Source organism: Ambystoma mexicanum, chromosome 1p (assembly GCF_040938575.1).
Source record: "Ambystoma mexicanum isolate Mex_15411 chromosome 1p, UKY_AmexF1_1, whole genome shotgun sequence".
Lineage (NCBI taxonomy): Eukaryota > Metazoa > Chordata > Amphibia > Caudata > Ambystomatidae > Ambystoma > Ambystoma mexicanum.
This window is the reverse complement of record NC_090921.1, coordinates 3,566,606-3,590,270: the sequence shown is the minus strand read 5'-3', so window position 1 is coordinate 3,590,270 and position 23,665 is coordinate 3,566,606. Positions and strand designations below refer to the sequence as shown.

The 23,665-nt window shown below is 48.0% G+C and overlaps 5 non-coding genes across 5 annotated transcripts; all 5 read right to left on the bottom strand.

Moving 5' to 3' along the window:
• Positions 1–4,766: 4,766 nt before the first annotated feature.
• Positions 4,767–4,840, bottom strand: TRNAI-AAU (transfer RNA isoleucine (anticodon AAU)). Its single transcript has one exon. It is a non-coding gene; the product is annotated as a tRNA-Ile (tRNA).
• Positions 4,841–8,347: 3,507 nt separating this feature from the next.
• On the bottom strand, positions 8,348–8,421 carry TRNAI-AAU (transfer RNA isoleucine (anticodon AAU)). The gene has a single exon. It is a non-coding gene; the product is annotated as a tRNA-Ile (tRNA).
• Positions 8,422–11,924: 3,503 nt separating this feature from the next.
• TRNAI-AAU (transfer RNA isoleucine (anticodon AAU)) lies at positions 11,925–11,998 on the bottom strand. The gene has a single exon. It is a non-coding gene; the product is annotated as a tRNA-Ile (tRNA).
• A 3,509-nt stretch (positions 11,999–15,507) lies between these two features.
• TRNAI-AAU (transfer RNA isoleucine (anticodon AAU)) lies at positions 15,508–15,581 on the bottom strand. The gene has a single exon. It is a non-coding gene; the product is annotated as a tRNA-Ile (tRNA).
• Positions 15,582–22,655: 7,074 nt separating this feature from the next.
• Positions 22,656–22,729, bottom strand: TRNAI-AAU (transfer RNA isoleucine (anticodon AAU)). Its single transcript has one exon. It is a non-coding gene; the product is annotated as a tRNA-Ile (tRNA).
• Positions 22,730–23,665: the final 936 nt, after the last annotated feature.

Below are 23,665 nucleotides of genomic sequence, written 5' to 3'. Positions count from 1 at the left end.
GTATGAAATGTACATCACATTATGTACATCACACTATAGTGATATTGTAACCATATTTTTCGTGGTGTACAATGCTATGTGATGCCACTTGCTGTTTCGTCAACGGGTGAAAGGTTGTGTTCCATCGCTTCCTGCGATATCACTTCAGGGTGGGGTCAAATGACATCACTTCCTGTGATGTCATCAGGGGGTCAAGGGTCGTGTGATGTCACTTCCGCTACCCCTGGCATTTTGGTGAAATGACGTCCCTTTGGTGTTGCTGCCTGTTAATGATTGCTTAAACACTCTCTCCTCTCAAAGCTGTGAGATTTGTTGTGCTCTTGCTTACTCCCCATTCCAAGCCGCTTCTACCCCGCCGTACTGAGCATCGTTGCGCAGTCATGCCTCCTGCCTGCAACATTTTCAGTTGAGTGGGTGACAGCCCTGTTATCATTTGCCAGATGCCTTCTCCATTTACAGGAATTGTAATCAATTGCCTTTGCACTCACACATTTGCCGGGCATGGTTATCATTTGCACAGGTAATCAATCAGTTGCCATTCTTTGGCAATGACTGCCCAGGTCCCATAGCATTTGCCAGGATCAGAAGCTGGGCACGGCTAAGTGGGGCAGTGATGCTGCTGATAGGATATCCCAGCAGGTCCTTGACCTATTCCAAACAATGAGACCTTGTAGAGGAAACCAAGAGGAAAGATTGGTACACAGCGATTTGATTGATGGGGGGCCTGCAAAAAAGGGGGGATTCTCAGGGGGTGTCCAAAGTTTAAGTTACCCATGGCGGGCCAGAGGGGTGCTGTGCTGCGATGTTGGGCCCATCTCCTCCCCGCAGGGTGATCCGACTCCCACAATTCAGAAGCCAGAAGACTCCTGAGATGTCAGCACACTGCAAACTTGGAGTGATGTTATCAATTTGGGACTGGCGGGAAATACCTGTGCTGCCACCGCCGGCTAAGAAGAGCAGGACCACGGATAGACTGCCTTCTTGCAGTCCTTTTGCTACAGCACTAGGACATGTAGTCATTTCAGGAGCCAAAGAACTGTTTTTGGCATTAGCCAGAGGACGTCTTTGCTTATATTGTGCTATTACTCAGAATTCCACATCGGCTTATTATTTTACAGATTTCATATTCGTCCAATGAGAGTTCTTCATTCATGACGCTCCAATTTTAAAAGGAAACTTAAAAGGGTGTGGTCAGTACTGGGATCGAACCCGCGACCTTGGCGTTATTAGCACCACGCTCTAACCAACTGAGCTAACCGGCCATTAAAACTCACGGTCACAGCAACAGCTACTAGCAGCCGCTGTCAGCAGAAAAATGTTCTTAGTACATTCCTATTGAGCCCTTAGCGCCTACAGTCAGCACATGGGAAGGCGACTTGCAGCCCATGAGACGCGCCTGACCAGATGGAGCAGGTGACATCTAGACCATTCTTTGGCATGCACTGGATAAGAGCATTTGCACAAGATGTCGTCTTTGGGCCAGTTAAAACCACTTTTGGGAAGGCTTACTGCTGCCACGGACTGCTGCTATTATAGACTCCACGCTCGAGGCTACATTATGAGGGGCAGCTGTCCTGGCCAAGCTTCAATGCCTAATGACTATAGAGTTGCTCCATATATAATACTAGTCCAATTTAGGTATTTTGCACCACAAAGTTATTTGCCACTTGGCTTACTTATGGCAACCTATTCTAAAGTCACTTCCAAGGTGACTCTAAGCAGTGCTTTAAGTGGGATTAGAAATTGAGGGGGGCTCTCGTTAGGGGGCGTGGCCTAGGCATGGGTGTGCTTAGTCCACGCCCCCATCAAGAACCCCCCTCACCTAAGAGTTGGGGGCTGCTAAAAGAAGCAGAGCTGGGATGCACTGGCATTATTACCTTTAATGCGCACAGCCCCTCCTTTTAAACAAAAGAAGCGGCTAAGCGGAGCAAAGGTGTGACCCCAGAATGCCACAGCACACACCCAGCAGGCAGCCTTTTCATTCAAGGAGCCACATGCTGCAATGCTTTACCACAGGCTCCTTGAATGAAAGTGATGCCTGCTGCTGATGGCTCTGTACTCTGAAACAGGAGGAGGTCTGAACTGCCCAGCTTGCCTTTTGTTTCTGAGTAAATAGCCATCAGCCAGCGTGAGTAGCGCAGGGGCTTCATGCTGGGTGATGGCTATTTACTCAGAAACAAAAGGAGGCCTGGCAGTCCAGCCCTCCTCCTGTTTCAGAGTACAGAGCCACCAGGCAGCCCGCACTGGACGGTTGCACCTGCTGCTTGCAGGTGACAGCACTTCGGTTTAGAAAAAAAGAAAAGGCAATTACTTTTTTTCTAATCCGTAGTGCTGACACCTGCAGGCAGCTTGTGTAACCGTGCAGCCGCTGCACGGGCGGCCTCAGATGTCAGCATGGCTGGGGCTAGTCGGGGGTGAGTCCCCGGCAGGGCCCCGGCTTAGGAGCCTTTTCTGGAGACTGCCGGATCTCGGCCCATGCTAGCCCCAGCCCACTTAAAGCTCTGCCTCTAAGTATCAAAGACTGATGATGCTCCTTGAAATGTCTTTTTTCCGGGAAGTCACTTCTGTCCGTGTATCTCACCAGGAACTGGATGTGTTGCCTGCAGGTTACATATCGATTGCTGTGGTAGGTGCATTAACCCACTAGGCGAGCTTATCAGGTGTCAAACCTGGGACTTGCAAGACACACATGCACACAAACACATGCTGCAAAAAACTGGACTTGCTCTGAGGCATCAGGTTGAATGTTGGTGCATGTCCCATCCTTCATCTAGTATTACTTCCATTGGCCAATGGCAACAATTTTCCACCCCAATGTTGAGGATATTTAGTTTCACAAAGAGAGATTAATCATTGGGGGTGCGAGGCATGTAAAATCTGGCCCAGCATTAAGTCTTTGTCTTCACCCTGGGGCGTATGTTGATATGGGCAGAGATGTCTCCTGCCACTGTACCCGGGGACGTCAGTTGGGGGTTGCTAGAGGTCGCATCTGCGACCTCTGAGGTCTCCCTTGCGACATCTGTGTTCTCCCTTGCAACCTCTTGAAAAAAGTTCCCTTTTTTTGTTTTTTGGGGGGGGGTTTGTAATGCAAGCTCCTAGGCTGCGGCCAGCACCATGTAGCTCTTTACTTCTGGAGTGGCTGGCTTTCTTGTTCAGGGCCGTTAAAAAAAATAAGAACAATAAGAACAGGAGTGCCAAAAGTCTAACACTTTCAGCACTGACCCTAAATAAGAAAGAATAGGAATACCAAATAATGTGTCTTTCTGGAATGCTATACAATCATTGCTAGACTCATTAAAGGTTTATTTCAGGCACACTTCAGGGGGTGAGTCACTGATTTAGTCTGTTCTTAAACGCCTCAACTCAGCCTTTCATCTTTCTGAGGTCGATAAATGAGTACCAACACATGTTGGGTGATATTGGGTGTATATTTTTACAATATAAAGCGCTTAAGCGTAAGTGCTATATAATAACACATCATTATCATTTGGTCATGGACTTCTGCTGGCATTCACAGTAATTTGGGAATATGGGCCTATATACTCTGATCTTAACAATACATATGGCGTTCCATTCTTGTATGAAATGTACATCACATTATGTACATCACACTATAGTGATATTGTAACCATATTTTTCGTGGTGTACAATGCTATGTGATGCCACTTGCTGTTTCGTCAACGGGTGAAAGGTTGTGTTCCATCGCTTCCTGCGATATCACTTCAGGGTGGGGTCAAATGACATCACTTCCTGTGATGTCATCAGGGGGTCAAGGGTCGTGTGATGTCACTTCCGCTACCCCTGGCATTTTGGTGAAATGACGTCCCTTTGGTGTTGCTGCCTGTTAATGATTGCTTAAACACTCTCTCCTCTCAAAGCTGTGAGATTTGTTGTGCTCTTGCTTACTCCCCATTCCAAGCCGCTTCTACCCCGCCGTACTGAGCATCGTTGCGCAGTCATGCCTCCTGCCTGCAACATTTTCAGTTGAGTGGGTGACAGCCCTGTTATCATTTGCCAGATGCCTTCTCCATTTACAGGAATTGTAATCAATTGCCTTTGCACTCACACATTTGCCGGGCATGGTTATCATTTGCACAGGTAATCAATCAGTTGCCATTCTTTGGCAATGACTGCCCAGGTCCCATAGCATTTGCCAGGATCAGAAGCTGGGCACGGCTAAGTGGGGCAGTGATGCTGCTGATAGGATATCCCAGCAGGTCCTTGACCTATTCCAAACAATGAGACCTTGTAGAGGAAACCAAGAGGAAAGATTGGTACACAGCGATTTGATTGATGGGGGGCCTGCAAAAAAGGGGGGATTCTCAGGGGGTGTCCAAAGTTTAAGTTACCCATGGCGGGCCAGAGGGGTGCTGTGCTGCGATGTTGGGCCCATCTCCTCCCCGCAGGGTGATCCGACTCCCACAATTCAGAAGCCAGAAGACCCCTGAGATGTCAGCACACTGCAAACTTGAAGTGATGTTATCAATTTGGGACTGGCGGGAAATACCTGTGCTGCCACCGCCGGCTAAGAAGAGGAGGACCACGGATAGACTGCCTTCTTGCAGTCCTTTTGCTACAGCACTAGGACATGTAGTCATTTCAGGAGCCAAAGAACTGTTTTTGGCATTAGCCAGAGGACGTCTTTGCTTATATTGTGCTATTACTCAGAATTCCACATCGGCTTATTATTTTACAGATTTCATATTCGTCCAATGAGAGTTCTTCATTCATGACGCTCCAATTTTAAAAGGAAACTTAAAAGGGTGTGGCCAGTACGGGGATCGAACCCGCGACCTTGGCGTTATTAGCACCACGCTCTAACCAACTGAGCTAACCGGCCATTAATACTCACGGTCACAGCAACAGCTACTAGCAGCCGCTGTCAGCAGAAAAATGTTCTTAGTACATTCCTATTGAGCCCTTAGCGCCTACAGTCAGCACATGGGAAGGCGACTTGCAGCCCATGAGACGCGCCTGACCAGATGGAGCAGGTGACATCTAGACCATTCTTTGGCATGCACTGGATAAGAGCATTTGCACAAGATGTCGTCTTTGGGCCAGTTAAAACCACTTTTGGGAAGGCTTACTGCTGCCACGGACTGCTGCTATTATAGACTCCACGCTCGAGGCTACATTATGAGGGGCAGCTGTCCTGGCCAAGCTTCAATGCCTAATGACTATAGAGTTGCTCCATATATAATACTAGTCCAATTTAGGTATTTTGCACCACAAAGTTATTTGCCACTTGGCTTACTTATGGCAACCTATTCTAAAGTCACTTCCAAGGTGACTCTAAGCAGTGCTTTAAGTGGGATTAGAAATTGAGGGGGGCTCTCGTTAGGGGGCGTGGCCTAGGCATGGGTGTGCTTAGTCCACGCCCCCATCAAGAACCCCCCTCACCTAAGAGTTGGGGGCTGCTAAAAGAAGCAGAGCTGGGATGCACTGGCATTATTACCTTTAATGCGCACAGCCCCTCCTTTTAAACAAAAGAAGCGGCTAAGCGGAGCAAAGGTGTGACCCCAGAATGCCACAGCACACACCCAGCAGGCAGCCTTTTCATTCAAGGAGCCACATGCTGCAATGCTTTACCACAGGCTCCTTGAATGAAAGTGATGCCTGCTGCTGATGGCTCTGTACTCTGAAACAGGAGGAGGTCTGAACTGCCCAGCTTGCCTTTTGTTTCTGAGTAAATAGCCATCAGCCAGCGTGAGTAGCGCAGGGGCTTCATGCTGGGTGATGGCTATTTACTCAGAAACAAAAGGAGGCCTGGCAGTCCAGCCCTCCTCCTGTTTCAGAGTACAGAGCCACCAGGCAGCCCGCACTGGACGGTTGCACCTGCTGCTTGCAGGTGACAGCACTTCGGTTTAGAAAAAAAGAAAAGGCAATTACTTTTTTTCTAATCCGTAGTGCTGACACCTGCAGGCAGCTTGTGTAACCGTGCAGCCGCTGCACGGGCGGCCTCAGGTGTCAGCATGGCTGGGGCTAGTCGGGGGTGAGTCCCCGGCAGGGCCCCGGCTTAGGAGCCTTTTCTGGAGACTGCCGGATCTCGGCCCATGCTAGCCCCAGCCCACTTAAAGCTCTGCCTCTAAGTATCAAAGACTGATGATGCTCCTTGAAATGTCTTTTTTCCGGGAAGTCACTTCTGTCCGTGTATCTCACCAGGAACTGGATGTGTTGCCTGCAGGTTACATATCGATTGCTGTGGTAGGTGCATTAACCCACTAGGCGAGCTTATCAGGTGTCAAACCTGGGACTTGCAAGACACACATGCACACAAACACATGCTGCAAAAAACTGGACTTCCTCTGAGGCATCAGGTTGAATGTTGGTGCATGTCCCTTCCTTCATCTAGTATTACTTCCATTGGCCAATGGCAACCATTTTCCACCCCAATGTTGAGGATATTTAGTTTCACAAAGAGAGATTAATCATTGGGGGTGCGAGGCATGTAAAATCTGGCCCAGCATTAAGTCTTTGTCTTCACCCTGGGGCGTATGTTGATATGGGCAGAGATGTCTCCTGCCACTGTACCCGGGGACGTCAGTTGGGGGTTGCTAGAGGTCGCATCTGCGACCTCTGAGGTCTCCCTTGCGAAATCTGTGTTCTCCCTTACAACCTCTTGAAAAAAGTTCTCTTTTTTTGTTTTTTTGGGGGGGTTTTGTAATGCAAGCTCCTAGGCTGTGGCCAGCACCATGTAGCTCTTTACTTCTGGAGTGGCTGGCTTTCTTGTTCAGGGCCGTTAAAAAAAATAAGAAAAATAAGAACAGGAGTGCCAAAAGTCTAACACTTTCAGCACTGACCCTAAATAAGAAAGAATAGGAATACCAAATAATGTGTCTTTCTGGAATGCTATACAATCATTGCTAGACTCATTAAAGGTTTATTTCAGGCACACTTCAGGGGGTGAGTCACTGATTTAGTCTGTTCTTAAACGCCTCAACTCAGCCTTTCATCTTTCTGAGGTCGATAAATGAGTACCAACACATGTTGGGTGATATTGGGTGTATATTTTTACAATATAAAGCGCTTAAGCGTAAGTGCTATATAATAACACATCATTATCATTTGGTCATGGACTTCTGCTTGCATTCACAGTAATTTGGGAATATGGGCCTATACACTCTGATCTTAACAATACATATGGCAATCCATTCTTGTATGAAATGTACATCACATTATGTACATCACACTATAGTGATATTGTAACCATATTTTTCGTGGTGTACAATGCTATGTGATGCCACTTGCTGTTTCGTCAACGGGTGAAAGGTTGTGTTCCATCGCTTCCTGCGATATCACTTCAGGGTGGGGTCAAATGACATCACTTCCTGTGATGTCATCAGGGGGTCAAGGGTCGTGTGATTTCACTTCCGCTACCCCTGGCATTTTGGTGAAATGACGTCCCTTTGGGGTTGCTGCCTGTTAATGATTGTTTAAACACTCACTCTCTGCTCTCAAAGCTGTGAGATTTGTTGTGCTCTTGCTTACTCCCATTCCAAGCCGCTTCTACCCCGCCGTACTGAGCATCGTTGCGCAGTCATGCCTCCTGCCTGCAACATTTTCAGTTGAGTGGGTGACAGCCCTGTTATCATTTGCCAGATGCCTTCTCCATTTACAGGAATTCTAATCAATTGCCTTTGCACTCACACATTTGCCGGGCATGGTTATCATTTGCACAGGTAATCAATCAGTTGCCATTCTTTGGCAATGACTGCCCAGGTCCCATAGCATTTGTCAGGATCAGAAGCTGGGCACGGCTAAGTGGGGCAGGGATGCTGCTGATAGGATATCCCAGCAGGTCCTTGACCTATTCCAAACAATGAGACCTTGTAGAGGAAACCAAGAGGAAAGATTGGTACACAGCGATTTGATTGATGGGGGGCCTGCAAAAAAGGGGGGATTCTCAGGGGGTGTCCAAAGTTTAAGTTACCCATGGCGGGCCAGAGGGGTGCTGTGCTGCGATGTTGGGCCCATCTCCTCCCCGCAGGGTGATCCGACTCCCACAATTCAGAAGCCAGAAGACCCCTGAGATGTCAGCACACTGCAAAGTTGGAGTGATGTTATCAATTTGGGACTGGCGGGAAATACCTGTGCTGCCACCGCCGGCTAAGAAGAGGAGGACCACGGATAGACTGCCTTCTTGCAGTCCTTTTGCTACAGCACTAGGACATGTAGTCATTTCAGGAGCCAAAGAACTGTTTTTGGCATTAGCCAGAGGACGTCTTTGCTTATATTGTGCTATTACTCAGAATTCCACATCGGCTTATTATTTTACAGATTTCATATTCGTCCAATGAGAGTTCTTCATTCATGACGCTCCAATTTTAAAAGGAAACTTAAAAGGGTGTGGCCAATACGGGGATCGAACCCGCGACCTTGGCGTTATTAGCACCACGCTCTAACCAACTGAGCTAACCGGCCATTAATACTCACGGTCACAGCAACAGCTACTAGCAGCCGCTGTCAGCAGAAAAATGTTCTTAGTACATTCCTATTGAGCCCTTAGCGCCTACAGTCAGCACATGGGAAGGCGACTTGCAGCCCATGAGACGCGCCTGACCAGATGGAGCAGGTGACATCTAGACCATTCTTTGGCATGCACTGGATAAGAGCATTTGCACAAGATGTCGTCTTTGGGCCAGTTAAAACCACTTTTGGGAAGGCTTACTGCTGCCACGGACTGCTGCTATTATAGACTCCACGCTCGAGGCTACATTATGAGGGGCAGCTGTCCTGGCCAAGCTTCAATGCCTAATGACTATAGAGTTGCTCCATATATAATACTAGTCCAATTTAGGTATTTTGCACCACAAAGTTATTTGCCACTTGGCTTACTTATGGCAACCTATTCTAAAGTCACTTCCAAGGTGACTCTAAGCAGTGCTTTAAGTGGGATTAGAAATTGAGGGGGGCTCTCGTTAGGGGGCGTGGCCTAGGCATGGGTGTGCTTAGTCCACGCCCCCATCAAGAACCCCCCTCACCTAAGAGTTGGGGGCTGCTAAAAGAAGCAGAGCTGGGATGCACTGGCATTATTACCTTTAATGCGCACAGCCCCTCCTTTTAAACAAAAGAAGCGGCTAAGCGGAGCAAAGGTGTGACCCCAGAATGCCACAGCACACACCCAGCAGGCAGCCTTTTCATTCAAGGAGCCACATGCTGCAATGCTTTACCACAGGCTCCTTGAATGAAAGTGATGCCTGCTGCTGATGGCTCTGTACTCTGAAACAGGAGGAGGTCTGAACTGCCCAGCTTGCCTTTTGTTTCTGAGTAAATAGCCATCAGCCAGCGTGAGTAGCGCAGGGGCTTCATGCTGGGTGATGGCTATTTACTCAGAAACAAAAGGAGGCCTGGCAGTCCAGCCCTCCTCCTGTTTCAGAGTACAGAGCCACCAGGCAGCCCGCACTGGACGGTTGCACCTGCTGCTTGCAGGTGACAGCACTTCGGTTTAGAAAAAAAGAAAAGGCAATTACTTTTTTTCTAATCCGTAGTGCTGACACCTGCAGGCAGCTTGTGTAACCGTGCAGCCGCTGCACGGGCGGCCTCAGGTGTCAGCATGGCTGGGGCTAGTCGGGGGTGAGTCCCCGGCAGGGCCCCGGCTTAGGAGCCTTTTCTGGAGACTGCCGGATCTCGGCCCATGCTAGCCCCAGCCCACTTAAAGCTCTGCCTCTAAGTATCAAAGACTGATGATGCTCCTTGAAATGTCTTTTTTCCGGGAAGTCACTTCTGTCCGTGTATCTCACCAGGAACTGGATGTGTTGCCTGCAGGTTACATATCGATTGCTGTGGTAGGTGCATTAACCCACTAGGCGAGCTTATCAGGTGTCAAACCTGGGACTTGCAAGGCACACATGCACACAAACACATGCTGCAAAAAACTGGACTTCCTCTGAGGCATCAGGTTGAATGTTGGTGCATGTCCCTTCCTTCATCTAGTATTACTTCCATTGGCCAATGGCAACCATTTTCCACCCCAATGTTGAGGATATTTAGTTTCACAAAGAGAGATTAATCATTGGGGGTGCGAGGCATGTAAAATCTGGCCCAGCATTAAGTCTTTGTCTTCACCCTGGGGCGTATGTTGATATGGGCAGAGATGTCTCCTGCCACTGTACCCGGGGACGTCAGTTGGGGGTTGCTAGAGGTCGCATCTGCGACCTCTGAGGTCTCCCTTGCGAAATCTGTGTTCTCCCTTACAACCTCTTGAAAAAAGTTCTCTTTTTTTGTTTTTTTGGGGGGGTTTTGTAATGCAAGCTCCTAGGCTGTGGCCAGCACCATGTAGCTCTTTACTTCTGGAGTGGCTGGCTTTCTTGTTCAGGGCCGTTAAAAAAAATAAGAAAAATAAGAACAGGAGTGCCAAAAGTCTAACACTTTCAGCACTGACCCTAAATAAGAAAGAATAGGAATACCAAATAATGTGTCTTTCTGGAATGCTATACAATCATTGCTAGACTCATTAAAGGTTTATTTCAGGCACACTTCAGGGGGTGAGTCACTGATTTAGTCTGTTCTTAAACGCCTCAACTCAGCCTTTCATCTTTCTGAGGTCGATAAATGAGTACCAACACATGTTGGGTGATATTGGGTGTATATTTTTACAATATAAAGCGCTTAAGCGTAAGTGCTATATAATAACACATCATTATCATTTGGTCATGGACTTCTGCTTGCATTCACAGTAATTTGGGAATATGGGCCTATACACTCTGATCTTAACAATACATATGGCAATCCATTCTTGTATGAAATGTACATCACATTATGTACATCACACTATAGTGATATTGTAACCATATTTTTCGTGGTGTACAATGCTATGTGATGCCACTTGCTGTTTCGTCAACGGGTGAAAGGTTGTGTTCCATCGCTTCCTGCGATATCACTTCAGGGTGGGGTCAAATGACATCACTTCCTGTGATGTCATCAGGGGGTCAAGGGTCGTGTGATTTCACTTCCGCTACCCCTGGCATTTTGGTGAAATGACGTCCCTTTGGTGTTGCTGCCTGTTAATGATTGCTTAAACACTCTCTCCTCTCAAAGCTGTGAGATTTGTTGTGCTCTTGCTTACTCCCCATTCCAAGCCGCTTCTACCCCGCCGTACTGAGCATCGTTGCGCAGTCATGCCTCCTGCCTGCAACATTTTCAGTTAAGTGGGTGATAGCCCTGTTATCATTTGCCAGATGCCTTCTCCATTTACAGGAATTGTAATCAATTGCCTTTGCACTCACACATTTGCCGGGCATGGTTATCATTTGCACAGGTAATCAATCAGTTGCCATTCTTTGGCAATGACTGCCCAGGTCCCATAGCATTTGTCAGGATCAGAAGCTGGGCACGGCTAAGTGGGGCAGGGATGCTGCTGATAGGATATCCCAGCAGGTCCTTGACCTATTCCAAACAATGAGACCTTGTAGAGGAAACCAAGAGGAAAGATTGGTACACAGCGATTTGATTGATGGGGGGCCTGCAAAAAAGGGGGGATTCTCAGGGGGTGTCCAAAGTTTAAGTTACCCATGGCGGGCCAGAGGGGTGCTGTGCTGCGATGTTGGGCCCATCTCCTCCCCGCGGGTGATCCGACTCCCACAATTCAGAAGCCAGAAGACTCCTGAGATGTCAGCACACTGCAAACTTGGAGTGATGTTATCAATTTGGGACTGGTGGGAAATACCTGTGTTGCCACCGCCGGCTAAGAAGAGGAGGACCACGGATAGACTGCCTTCTTGCAGTCCTTTTGCTACAGCACTAGGACATGTAGTCATTTCAGGAGCCAAAGAACTGTTTTTGTCATTAGCCAGAGGACGTCTTTGCTTATATTGTGCTATTACTCAGAATTCCACATCGGCTTATTATTTTACAGATTTCATATTCGTCCAATGAGAGTTCTTCATTCATGACGCTCCAATTTTAAAAGGAAACTTAAAAGGGTGTGGCCAGTACGGGGATCGAACCCTCGACCTTGGCGTTATTAGCACCACGCTCTAACCAACTGAGCTAACCGGCCATTAATACTCACGGTCACAGCAACAGCAACAGCTACTAGCATCCGCTGTCAGCAGAAAAATGTTCTTAGTACATTCCTATTGAGCCCTTAGCGCCTACAGTCAGCACATGGGAAGGCAACTTGCAGCCCATGAGACGCGCCTGACAAGATGGAGCAGGTGACATCTAGACCATTCTTTGGCATGCACTGGATAAGAGCATTTGCACAAGATGTCATCTTTGGGCCAGTTACAACCACTTTTGGGAAGGCTTACTGCTGCCACGGACTGCTGCCATTATAGACTCCACGCTCGAGGCTACATTATGAGGGGCAGCTGTCCTGGCCAAGCCTCAATGCCTAATGACTATAGAGTTGCTCCATATATAATACTAGTCCAATTTAGGTATTTTGCACCACAAAGTTATTTGCCACTTGGCTTACTTATGCAACCTATTCTAAAGTCACTTCCAAGGTGACTCTAAGCAGTGCTTTAAGTGGGATTAGAAATTGAGGGGGGCTCTCGTTAGGGGGCGTGGCCTAGGCAGGGGTGTGCTTAGTCCACGCCACCATCAAGAACCCCCCTCACCTAAGAGTTGGGGGCTGCTAAAAGAAGCAGAGCTGGGATGCACTGGCATTATTACCTTTAATGCGCACAGCCCCTCCTTTTAAACAAAAGAAGCGGCTAAGCGGAGCAAAGGTGTGACCCCAGAATGCCACAGCACACACCCAGCAGGCAGCCTTTTCATTCAAGGAGCCACATGCTGCAATGCTTTACCACAGGCTCCTTGAATGAAAGTGATGCCTGCTGCTGATGGCTCTGTACTCTGAAACAGGAGGAGGTCTGAACTGCCCAGCTTGCCTTTTGTTTCTGAGTAAATAGCCATCAGCCAGCGTGAGTAGCGCAGGGGCTTCATGCTGGGTGATGGCTATTTACTCAGAAACAAAAGGAGTCCTGGCAGTCCAGCCCTCCTCCTGTTTCAGAGTACAGAGCCACCAGGCAGCCCGCACTGGACGGTTGCACCTGCTGCTTGCAGGTGACAGCACTTCGGTTTAGAAAAAAAGAAAAGGCAATTACTTTTTTTCTAATCCGTAGTGCTGACACCTGCAGGCAGCTTGTGTAACCGTGCAGCCGCTGCACGGGCGGCCTCAGATGTCAGCATGGCTGGGGCTAGTCGGGGGTGAGTCCCCGGCAGGGCCCCGGCTTAGGAGCCTTTTCTGGAGACTGCCGGATCTCGGCCCATGCTAGCCCCAGCCCACTTAAAGCTCTGCCTCTAAGTATCAAAGACTGATGATGCTCCTTGAAATGTCTTTTTTCCGGGAAGTCACTTCTGTCCGTGTATCTCACCAGGAACTGGATGTGTTGCCTGCAGGTTACATATCGATTGCTGTGGTAGGTGCATTAACCAACTAGGCGAGCTTATCAGGTGTCAAACCTGGGACTTGCAAGGCACACATGCACACAAACACATGCTGCAAAAAACTGGACTTCCTCTGAGGCATCAGGTTGAATGTTGGTGCATGTCCCTTCCTTCATCTAGTATTACTTCCATTGGCCAATGGCAACCATTTTCCACCCCAATGTTGAGGATATTTAGTTTCACAAAGAGAGATTAATCATTGGGGGTGCGAGGCATGTAAAATCTGGCCCAGCATTAAGTCTTTGTCTTCACCCTGGGGTGTATGTTGATATGGGCAGAGATGTCTCCTGCCACTGTACCCGGGGACGTCAGTTGGGGGTTGCTAGAGGTCGCATCTGCGACCTCTGAGGTCTCCCTTGCGACATCTGTGTTCTCCCTTGCAACCTCTTGAAAAAAGTTCTCTTTTTTTGTTTTTTTGGGGGGGTTTTGTAATGCAAGCTCCTAGGCTGTGGCCAGCACCATGTAGCTCTTTACTTCTGGAGTGGCTGGCTTTCTTGTTCAGGGCCGTTAAAAAAAATAAGAAAAATAAGAACAGGAGTGCCAAAAGTCTAACACTTTCAGCACTGACCCTAAATAAGAAAGAATAGGAATACCAAATAATGTGTCTTTCTGGAATGCTATACAATCATTGCTAGACTCATTAAAGGTTTATTTCAGGCACACTTCAGGGGGTGAGTCACTGATTTAGTCTGTTCTTAAACGCCTCAACTCAGCCTTTCATCTTTCTGAGGTCGATAAATGAGTACCAACACATGTTGGGTGATATTGGGTGTATATTTTTACAATATAAAGCGCTTAAGCGTAAGTGCTATATAATAACACATCATTATCATTTGGTCATGGACTTCTGCTTGCATTCACAGTAATTTGGGGATATGGGCCTATACACTCTGATCTTAACAATACATATGGCGTTCCATTCTTGTATGAAATGTACATCACATTATGTACATCACACTATAGTGATATTGTAACCATATTTTTCGTGGTGTACAATGCTATGTGATGCCACTTGCTGTTTCGTCAACGGGTGAAAGGTTGTGTTCCATCGCTTCCTGCGATATCACTTCAGGGTGGGGTCAAATGACATCACTTCCTGTGATGTCATCAGGGGGTCAAGGGTCGTGTGATGTCACTTCCGCTACCCCTGGCATTTTGGTGAAATGACGTCCCTTTGGTGTTGCTGCCTGTTAATGATTGCTTAAACACTCTCTCCTCTCAAAGCTGTGAGATTTGTTGTGCTCTTGCTTACTCCCCATTCCAAGCCGCTTCTACCCCGCCGTACTGAGCATCGTTGCGCAGTCATGCCTCCTGCCTGCAACATTTTCAGTTAAGTGGGTGATAGCCCTGTTATCATTTGCCAGATGCCTTCTCCATTTACAGGAATTGTAATCAATTGCCTTTGCACTCACACATTTGCCGGGCATGGTTATCATTTGCACAGGTAATCAATCAGTTGCCATTCTTTGGCAATGACTGCCCAGGTCCCATAGCATTTGCCAGGATCAGAAGCTGGGCACGGCTAAGTGGGGCAGGGATGCTGCTGATAGGATATCCCAGCAGGTCCTTGACCTATTCCAAACAATGAGACCTTGTAGAGGAAACCAAGAGGAAAGATTGGTACACAGCGATTTGATTGATGGGGGGCCTGCAAAAAAGGGGGGATTCTCAGGGGGTGTCCAAAGTTTAAGTTACCCATGGCGGGCCAGAGGGGTGCTGTGCTGCGATGTTGGGCCCATCTCCTCCCCGCAGGGTGATCCGACTCCCACAATTCAGAAGCCAGAAGACTCCTGAGATGTCAGCACACTGCAAACTTGGAGTGATGTTATCAATTTGGGACTGGCGGGAAATACCTGTTCTGCCACCGCCGGCTAAGAAGAGGAGGACCACGGATAGACTGCCTTCTTGCAGTCCTTTTGCTACAGCACTAGGACATGTAGTCATTTCAGGAGCCAAAGAACTGTTTTTGGCATTAGCCAGAGGACGTCTTTGCTTATATTGTGCTATTACTCAGAATTCCACATCGGCTTATTATTTTACAGATTTCATATTCGTCCAATGAGAGTTCTTCATTCATGACGCTCCAATTTTAAAAGGAAACTTAAAAAGGTGTGGCCAGTACGGGGATCGAACCCGCGACCTTGGCGTTATTAGCACCACGCTCTAACCAACTGAGATAACCGGCCATTGATACTCACTGTCACAGCAACAGCTACTAGCAGCCGATGTCAGCAGAAAAATGTTCTTAGTACATTCCTATTGAGCCCTTAGCGCCTACAGTCAGCACATGGGAAGGCGACTTGCAGCCCATGAGACGCGCCTAACAAGATGGAGCAGGTGACATCTAGACCATTCTTTGGCATGCGCTGGATAAGAGCATTTGCACAAGATGTCGTCTTTGGGCCAGTTACAACCACTTTTGGGAAGGCTTACTGCTGCCACGGACTGCTGCTATTATAGACTCCACGCTCGAGGCTACATTATGAGGGGCAGCTGTCCTGGCCAAGCCTCAATGCCTAATGACTATAGAGTTGCTCCATATATAATACTAGTCCAATTTAGGTATTTTGCACCACAAAGTTATTTGCCACTTGGCTTACTTATGGCAACCTATTCTAAAGTCACTTCCAAGGTGACTCTAAGCAGTGCTTTAAGTGGGATTAGAAATTGAGGGGGGCTCTCGTTAGGGGGCGTGGCCTAGGCATGGGTGTGCTTAGTCCACGCCACCATTAAGAACCCCCCTCACCTAAGAGTTGGGGGCTGCTAAAAGAAGCAGAGCTGGGATGCACTGGCATTATTACCTTTAATGCGCACAGCCCCTCCTTTTAAACAAAAGAAGCGGCTAAGCGGAGCAAAGGTGTGACCCCAGAATGCCACAGCACACACCCAGCAGGCAGCCTTTTCATTCAAGGAGCCACATGCTGCAATGCTTTACCACAGGCTCCTTGAATGAAAGTGATGCCTGCTGCTGATGGCTCTGTACTCTGAAACAGGAGGAGGTCTGAACTGCCCAGCTTGCCTTTTGTTTCTGAGTAAATAGCCATCAGCCAGCGTGAGTAGCGCAGGGGCTTCATGCTGGGTGATGGCTATTTACTCAGAAACAAAAGGAGGCCTGGCAGTCCAGCCCTCCTCCTGTTTCAGAGTACAGAGCCACCAGGCAGCACGCACTGGACGGTTGCACCTGCTGTTTGCAGGTGACAGCACTTCGGTTTAGAAAAAAAGAAAAGGCAATTACTTTTTTTCTAATCCGTAGTGCTGACACCTGCAGGCAGCTTGTGTAACCGTGCAGCCGCTGCACGGTAGGCCTCAGGTGTCAGCATGGCTGGGGCTAGTCGGGGGTGAGTCCCCGGCAGGGCCCCGGCTTAGGAGCCTTTTCTGGAGACTGCCGGATCTCGGCCCATGCTAGCCCCAGCCCACTTAAAGCTCTGCCTCTAAGTATCAAAGACTGATGATGCTCCTTGAAATGTCTTTTTTCCGGGAAGCACTTCTGTCCGTGTATCTCACCAGGAACTGGATGTGTTGCCTGCAGGTTACATATCGATTGCTGTGGTAGGTGCATTAACCAACTAGGCGAGCTTATCAGGTGTCAAACCTGGGACTTGCAAGGCACACATGCACACAAACACATGCTGCAAAAAACTGGACTTCCTCTGAGGCATCAGGTTGAATGTTGGTGCATGTCCCTTCCTTCATCTAGTATTACTTCCATTGGCCAATGGCAACCATTTTCCACCCCAATGTTGAGGATATTTAGTTTCACAAAGAGAGATTAATCATTGGGGGTGCGAGGCATGTAAAATCTGGCCCAGCATTAAGTCTTTGTCTTCACCCTGGGGTGTATGTTGATATGGGCAGAGATGTCTCCTGCCACTGTACCCGGGGACGTCAGTTGGGGGTTGCTAGAGGTCGCATCTGCGACCTCTGAGGTCTCCCTTGCGACATCTGTGTTCTCCCTTGCAACCTCTTGAAAAAAGTTCTCTTTTTTTGTTTTTTTGGGGGGGTTTTGTAATGCAAGCTCCTAGGCTGTGGCCAGCACCATGTAGCTCTTTATTCTGGAGTGGCTGGCTTTCTTGTTCAGGGCCGTTAAAAAAAATAAGAAAAATAAGAACAGGAGTGCCAAAAGTCTAACACTTTCAGCACTGACCCTAAATAAGAAAGAATAGGAATACCAAATAATGTGTCTTTCTGGAATGCTATACAATCATTGCTAGACTCATTAAAGGTTTATTTCAGGCACACTTCAGGGGGTGAGTCACTGATTTAGTCTGTTCTTAAACGCCTCAACTCAGCCTTTCATCTTTCTGAGGTCGATAAATGAGTACCAACACATGTTGGGTGATATTGGGTGTATATTTTTACAATATAAAGCGCTTAAGCGTAAGTGCTATATAATAACACATCATTATCATTTGGTCATGGACTTCTGCTTGCATTCACAGTAATTTGGGAATATGGGCCTATACACTCTGATCTTAACAATACATATGGCAATCCATTCTTGTATGAAATGTACATCACATTATGTACATCACACTATAGTGATATTGTAACCATATTTTTCGTGGTGTACAATGCTATGTGATGCCACTTGCTGTTTCGTCAACGGGTGAAAGGTTGTGTTCCATCGCTTCCTGCGATATCACTTCAGGGTGGGGTCAAATGACATCACTTCCTGTGATGTCATCAGGGGGTCAAGGGTCGTGTGATTTCACTTCCGCTACCCCTGGCATTTTGGTGAAATGACGTCCCTTTGGGGTTGCTGCCTGTTAATGATTGTTTAAACACTCACTCTCTGCTCTCAAAGCTGTGAGATTTGTTGTGCTCTTGCTTACTCCCATTCCAAGCCGCTTCTACCCCGCCGTACTGAGCATCGTTGCGCAGTCATGCCTCCTGCCTGCAACATTTTCAGTTGAGTGGGTGACAGCCCTGTTATCATTTGCCAGATGCCTTCTCCATTTACAGGAATTGTAATCAATTGCCTTTGCACTCACACATTTGCCGGGCATGGTTATCATTTGCACAGGTAATCAATCAGTTGCCATTCTTTGGCAATGACTGCCCAGGTCCCATAGCATTTGCCAGGATCAGAAGCTGGGCACGGCTAAGTGGGGCAGTGATGCTGCTGATAGGATATCCCAGCAGGTCCTTGACCTATTCCAAACAATGAGACCTTGTAGAGGAAACCAAGAGGAAAGATTGGTACACAGCGATTTGATTGATGGGGGGCCTGCAAAAAAGGGGGGATTCTCAGGGGGTGTCCAAAGTTTAAGTTACCCATGGCGGGCCAGAGGGGTGCTGTGCTGCGATGTTGGGCCCATCTCCTCCCCGCAGGGTGATCCGACTCCCACAATTCAGAAGCCAGAAGACCCCTGAGATGTCAGCACACTGCAAACTTGGAGTGATGTTATCAATTTGGGACTGGCGGGAAATACCTGTGCTGCCACCACCGGCTAACAAGAGGAGGACCACGGATAGACTGCCTTCTTGCAGTCCTTTTGCTACAGCACTAGGACATGTAGTCATTTCAGGAGCCAAAGAACTGTTTTTGGCATTAGCCAGAGGACGTCTTTGCTTATATTGTGCTATTACTCAGAATTCCACATCGGCTTATTATTTTACAGATTTCATATTCGTCCAATGAGAGTTCTTCATTCATGACGCTCCAATTTTAAAAGGAAACTTAAAAGGGTGTGGCCAGTACGGGGATCGAACCCGTTATTAGCACCACGCTCTAACCAACTGAGCTAACCGGCCATTAATACTCATGGTCACAGCAACAGCTACTAGCAGCCACTGTCAGCAAAAAAATGTTCTTAGTACATTCCTATTGAGCCCTTAGCGCCTACAGTCAGCACATGGGAAGGCGACTTGCAGCCCATGAGACGCGCCTGACCAGATGGAGCAGGTGACATCTAGACCATTCTTTGGCATGCACTGGATAAGAGCATTTGCACAAGATGTCGTCTTTGGGCCAGTTAAAACCACTTTTGGGAAGGCTTACTGCTGCCACGGACTGCTGCTATTATAGACTCCACGCTCGAGGCTACATTATGAGGGGCAGCTGTCCTGGCCAAGCTTCAATGCCTAATGACTATAGAGTTGCTCCATATATAATACTAGTCCAATTTAGGTATTTTGCACCACAAAGTTATTTGCCACTTGGCTTACTTATGGCAACCTATTCTAAAGTCACTTCCAAGGTGACTCTAAGCAGTGCTTTAAGTGGGATTAGAAATTGAGGGGGGCTCTCGTTAGGGGGCGTGGCCTAGGCATGGGTGTGCTTAGTCCACGCCCCCATCAAGAACCCCCCTCACCTAAGAGTTGGGGGCTGCTAAAAGAAGCAGAGCTGGGATGCACTGGCATTATTACCTTTAATGCGCACAGCCCCTCCTTTTAAACAATAGAAGCGGCTAAGCGGAGCAAAGGTGTGACCCCAGAATGCCACAGCACACACCCAGCAGGCAGCCTTTTCATTCAAGGAGCCACATGCTGCAATGCTTTACCACAGGCTCCTTGAATGAAAGTGATGCCTGCTGCTGATGGCTCTGTACTCTGAAACAGGAGGAGGTCTGAACTGCCCAGCTTGCCTTTTGTTTCTGAGTAAATAGCCATCAGCCAGCGTGAGTAGCGCAGGGGCTTCATGCTGGGTGATGGCTATTTACTCAGAAACAAAAGGAGGCCTGGCAGTCCAGCCCTCCTCCTGTTTCAGAGTACAGAGCCACCAGGCAGCCCGCACTGGACGGTTGCACCTGCTGCTTGCAGGTGACAGCACTTCGGTTTAGAAAAAAAGAAAAGGCAATTACTTTTTTTCTAATCCGTAGTGCTGACACCTGCAGGCAGCTTGTGTAACCGTGCAGCCGCTGCACGGGCGGCCTCAGGTGTCAGCATGGCTGGGGCTAGTCGGGGGTGAGTCCCCGGCAGGGCCCCGGCTTAGGAGCCTTTTCTGGAGACTGCCGGATCTCGGCCCATGCTAGCCCCAGCCCACTTAAAGCTCTGCCTCTAAGTATCAAAGACTGATGATGCTCCTTGAAATGTCTTTTTTCCGGGAAGTCACTTCTGTCCGTGTATCTCACCAGGAACTGGATGTGTTGCCTGCAGGTTACATATCGATTGCTGTGGTAGGTGCATTAACCCACTAGGCGAGCTTATCAGGTGTCAAACCTGGGACTTGCAAGACACACATGCACACAAACACATGCTGCAAAAAACTGGACTTCCTCTGAGGCATCAGGTTGAATGTTGGTGCATGTCCCTTCCTTCATCTAGTATTACTTCCATTGGCCAATGGCAACCATTTTCCACCCCAATGTTGAGGATATTTAGTTTCACAAAGAGAGATTAATCATTGGGGGTGCGAGGCATGTAAAATCTGGCCCAGCATTAAGTCTTTGTCTTCACCCTGGGGCGTATGTTGATATGGGCAGAGATGTCTCCTGCCACTGTACCCGGGGACGTCAGTTGGGGGTTGCTAGAGGTCGCATCTGCGACCTCTGAGGTCTCCCTTGCGAAATCTGTGTTCTCCCTTACAACCTCTTGAAAAAAGTTCTCTTTTTTTGTTTTTTTGGGGGGGTTTTGTAATGCAAGCTCCTAGGCTGTGGCCAGCACCATGTAGCTCTTTACTTCTGGAGTGGCTGGCTTTCTTGTTCAGGGCCGTTAAAAAAAATAAGAAAAATAAGAACAGGAGTGCCAAAAGTCTAACACTTTCAGCACTGACCCTAATTAAGAAAGAATAGGAATACCAAATAATGTGTCTTTCTGGAATGCTATACAATCATTGCTAGACTCATTAAAGGTTTATTTCAGGCACACTTCAGGGGGTGAGTCACTGATTTAGTCTGTTCTTAAACGCCTCAACTCAGCCTTTCATCTTTCTGAGGTCGATAAATGAGTACCAACACATGTTGGGTGATATTGGGTGTATATTTTTACAATATAAAGCGCTTAAGCGTAAGTGCTATATAATAACACATCATTATCATTTGGTCATGGACTTCTGCTTGCATTCACAGTAATTTGGGAATATGGGCCTATACACTCTGATCTTAACAATACATATGGCAATCCATTCTTGTATGAAATGTACATCACATTATGTACATCACACTATAGTGATATTGTAACCATATTTTTCGTGGTGTACAATGCTATGTGATGCCACTTGCTGTTTCGTCAACGGGTGAAAGGTTGTGTTCCATCGCTTCCTGCGATATCACTTCAGGGTGGGGTCAAATGACATCACTTCCTGTGATGTCATCAGGGGGTCAAGGGTCGTGTGATTTCACTTCCGCTACCCCTGGCATTTTGGTGAAATGACGTCCCTTTGGGGTTGCTGCCTGTTAATGATTGCTTAAACACTCACTCTCTGCTCTCAAAGCTGTGAGATTTGTTGTGCTCTTGCTTACTCCCATTCCAAGCCGCTTCTACCCCGCCGTACTGAGCATCGTTGCGCAGTCATGCCTCCTGCCTGCAACATTTTCAGTTGAGTGGGTGACAGCCCTGTTATCATTTGCCAGATGCCTTCTCCATTTACAGGAATTCTAATCAATTGCCTTTGCACTCACACATTTGCCGGGCATGGTTATCATTTGCACAGGTAATCAATCAGTTGCCATTCTTTGGCAATGACTGCCCAGGTCCCATAGCATTTGCCAGGATCAGAAGCTGGGCACGGCTAAGTGGGGCAGGGATGCTGCTGATAGGATATCCCAGCAGGTCCTTGACCTATTCCAAACAATGAGACCTTGTAGAGGAAACCAAGAGGAAAGATTGGTACACAGCGATTTGATTGATGGGGGGCCTGCAAAAAAGGGGGGATTCTCAGGGGGTGTCCAAAGTTTAAGTTACCCATGGCGGGCCAGAGGGGTGCTGTGCTGCGATGTTGGGCCCATCTCCTCCCCGCGGGTGATCCGACTCCCACAATTCAGAAGCCAGAAGACTCCTGAGATGTCAGCACACTGCAAACTTGGAGTGATGTTATCAATTTGGGACTGGTGGGAAATACCTGTGTTGCCACCGCCGGCTAAGAAGAGGAGGACCACGGATAGACTGCCTTCTTGCAGTCCTTTTGCTACAGCACTAGGACATGTAGTCATTTCAGGAGCCAAAGAACTGTTTTTGGCATTAGCCAGAGGACGTCTTTGCTTATATTGTGCTATTACTCAGAATTCCACATCGGCTTATTATTTTACAGATTTCATATTCGTCCAATGAGAGTTCTTCATTCATGACGCTCCAATTTTAAAAGGAAACTTAAAAGGGTGTGGCCAGTACGGGGATCGAACCCTCGACCTTGGCGTTATTAACACCACGCTCTAACCAACTGAGCTAACCGGCCATTAATACTCACGGTCACAGCAACAGCAACAGCTACTAGCATCCGCTGTCAGCAGAAAAATGTTCTTAGTACATTCCTATTGAGCCCTTAGCGCCTACAGTCAGCACATGGGAAGGCAACTTGCAGCCCATGAGACGCGCCTGACAAGATGGAGCAGGTGACATCTAGACCATTCTTTGGCATGCACTGGATAAGAGCATTTGCACAAGATGTCGTCTTTGGGCCAGTTACAACCACTTTTGGGAAGGCTTACTGCTGCCACGGACTGCTGCCATTATAGACTCCACGCTCGAGGCTACATTATGAGGGGCAGCTGTCCTGGCCAAGCCTCAGTGCCTAATGACTATAGAGTTGCTCCATATATAATACTAGTCCAATTTAGGTATTTTGCACCACAAAGTTATTTGCCACTTGGCTTACTTATGCAACCTATTCTAAAGTCACTTCCAAGGTGACTCTAAGCAGTGCTTTAAGTGGGATTAGAAATTGAGGGGGGCTCTCGTTAGGGGGCGTGGCCTAGGCAGGGGTGTGCTTAGTCCACGCCACCATCAAGAACCCCCCTCACCTAAGAGTTGGGGGCTGCTAAAAGAAGCAGAGCTGGGATGCACTGGCATTATTACCTTTAATGCGCACAGCCCCTCCTTTTAAACAAAAGAAGCGGCTAAGCGGAGCAAAGGTGTGACCCCAGAATGCCACAGCACACACCCAGCAGGCAGCCTTTTCATTCAAGGAGCCACATGCTGCAATGCTTTACCACAGGCTCCTTGAATGAAAGTGATGCCTGCTGCTGATGGCTCTGTACTCTGAAACAGGAGGAGGTCTGAACTGCCCAGCTTGCCTTTTGTTTCTGAGTAAATAGCCATCAGCCAGCGTGAGTAGCGCAGGGGCTTCATGCTGGGTGATGGCTATTTACTCAGAAACAAAAGGAGGCCTGGC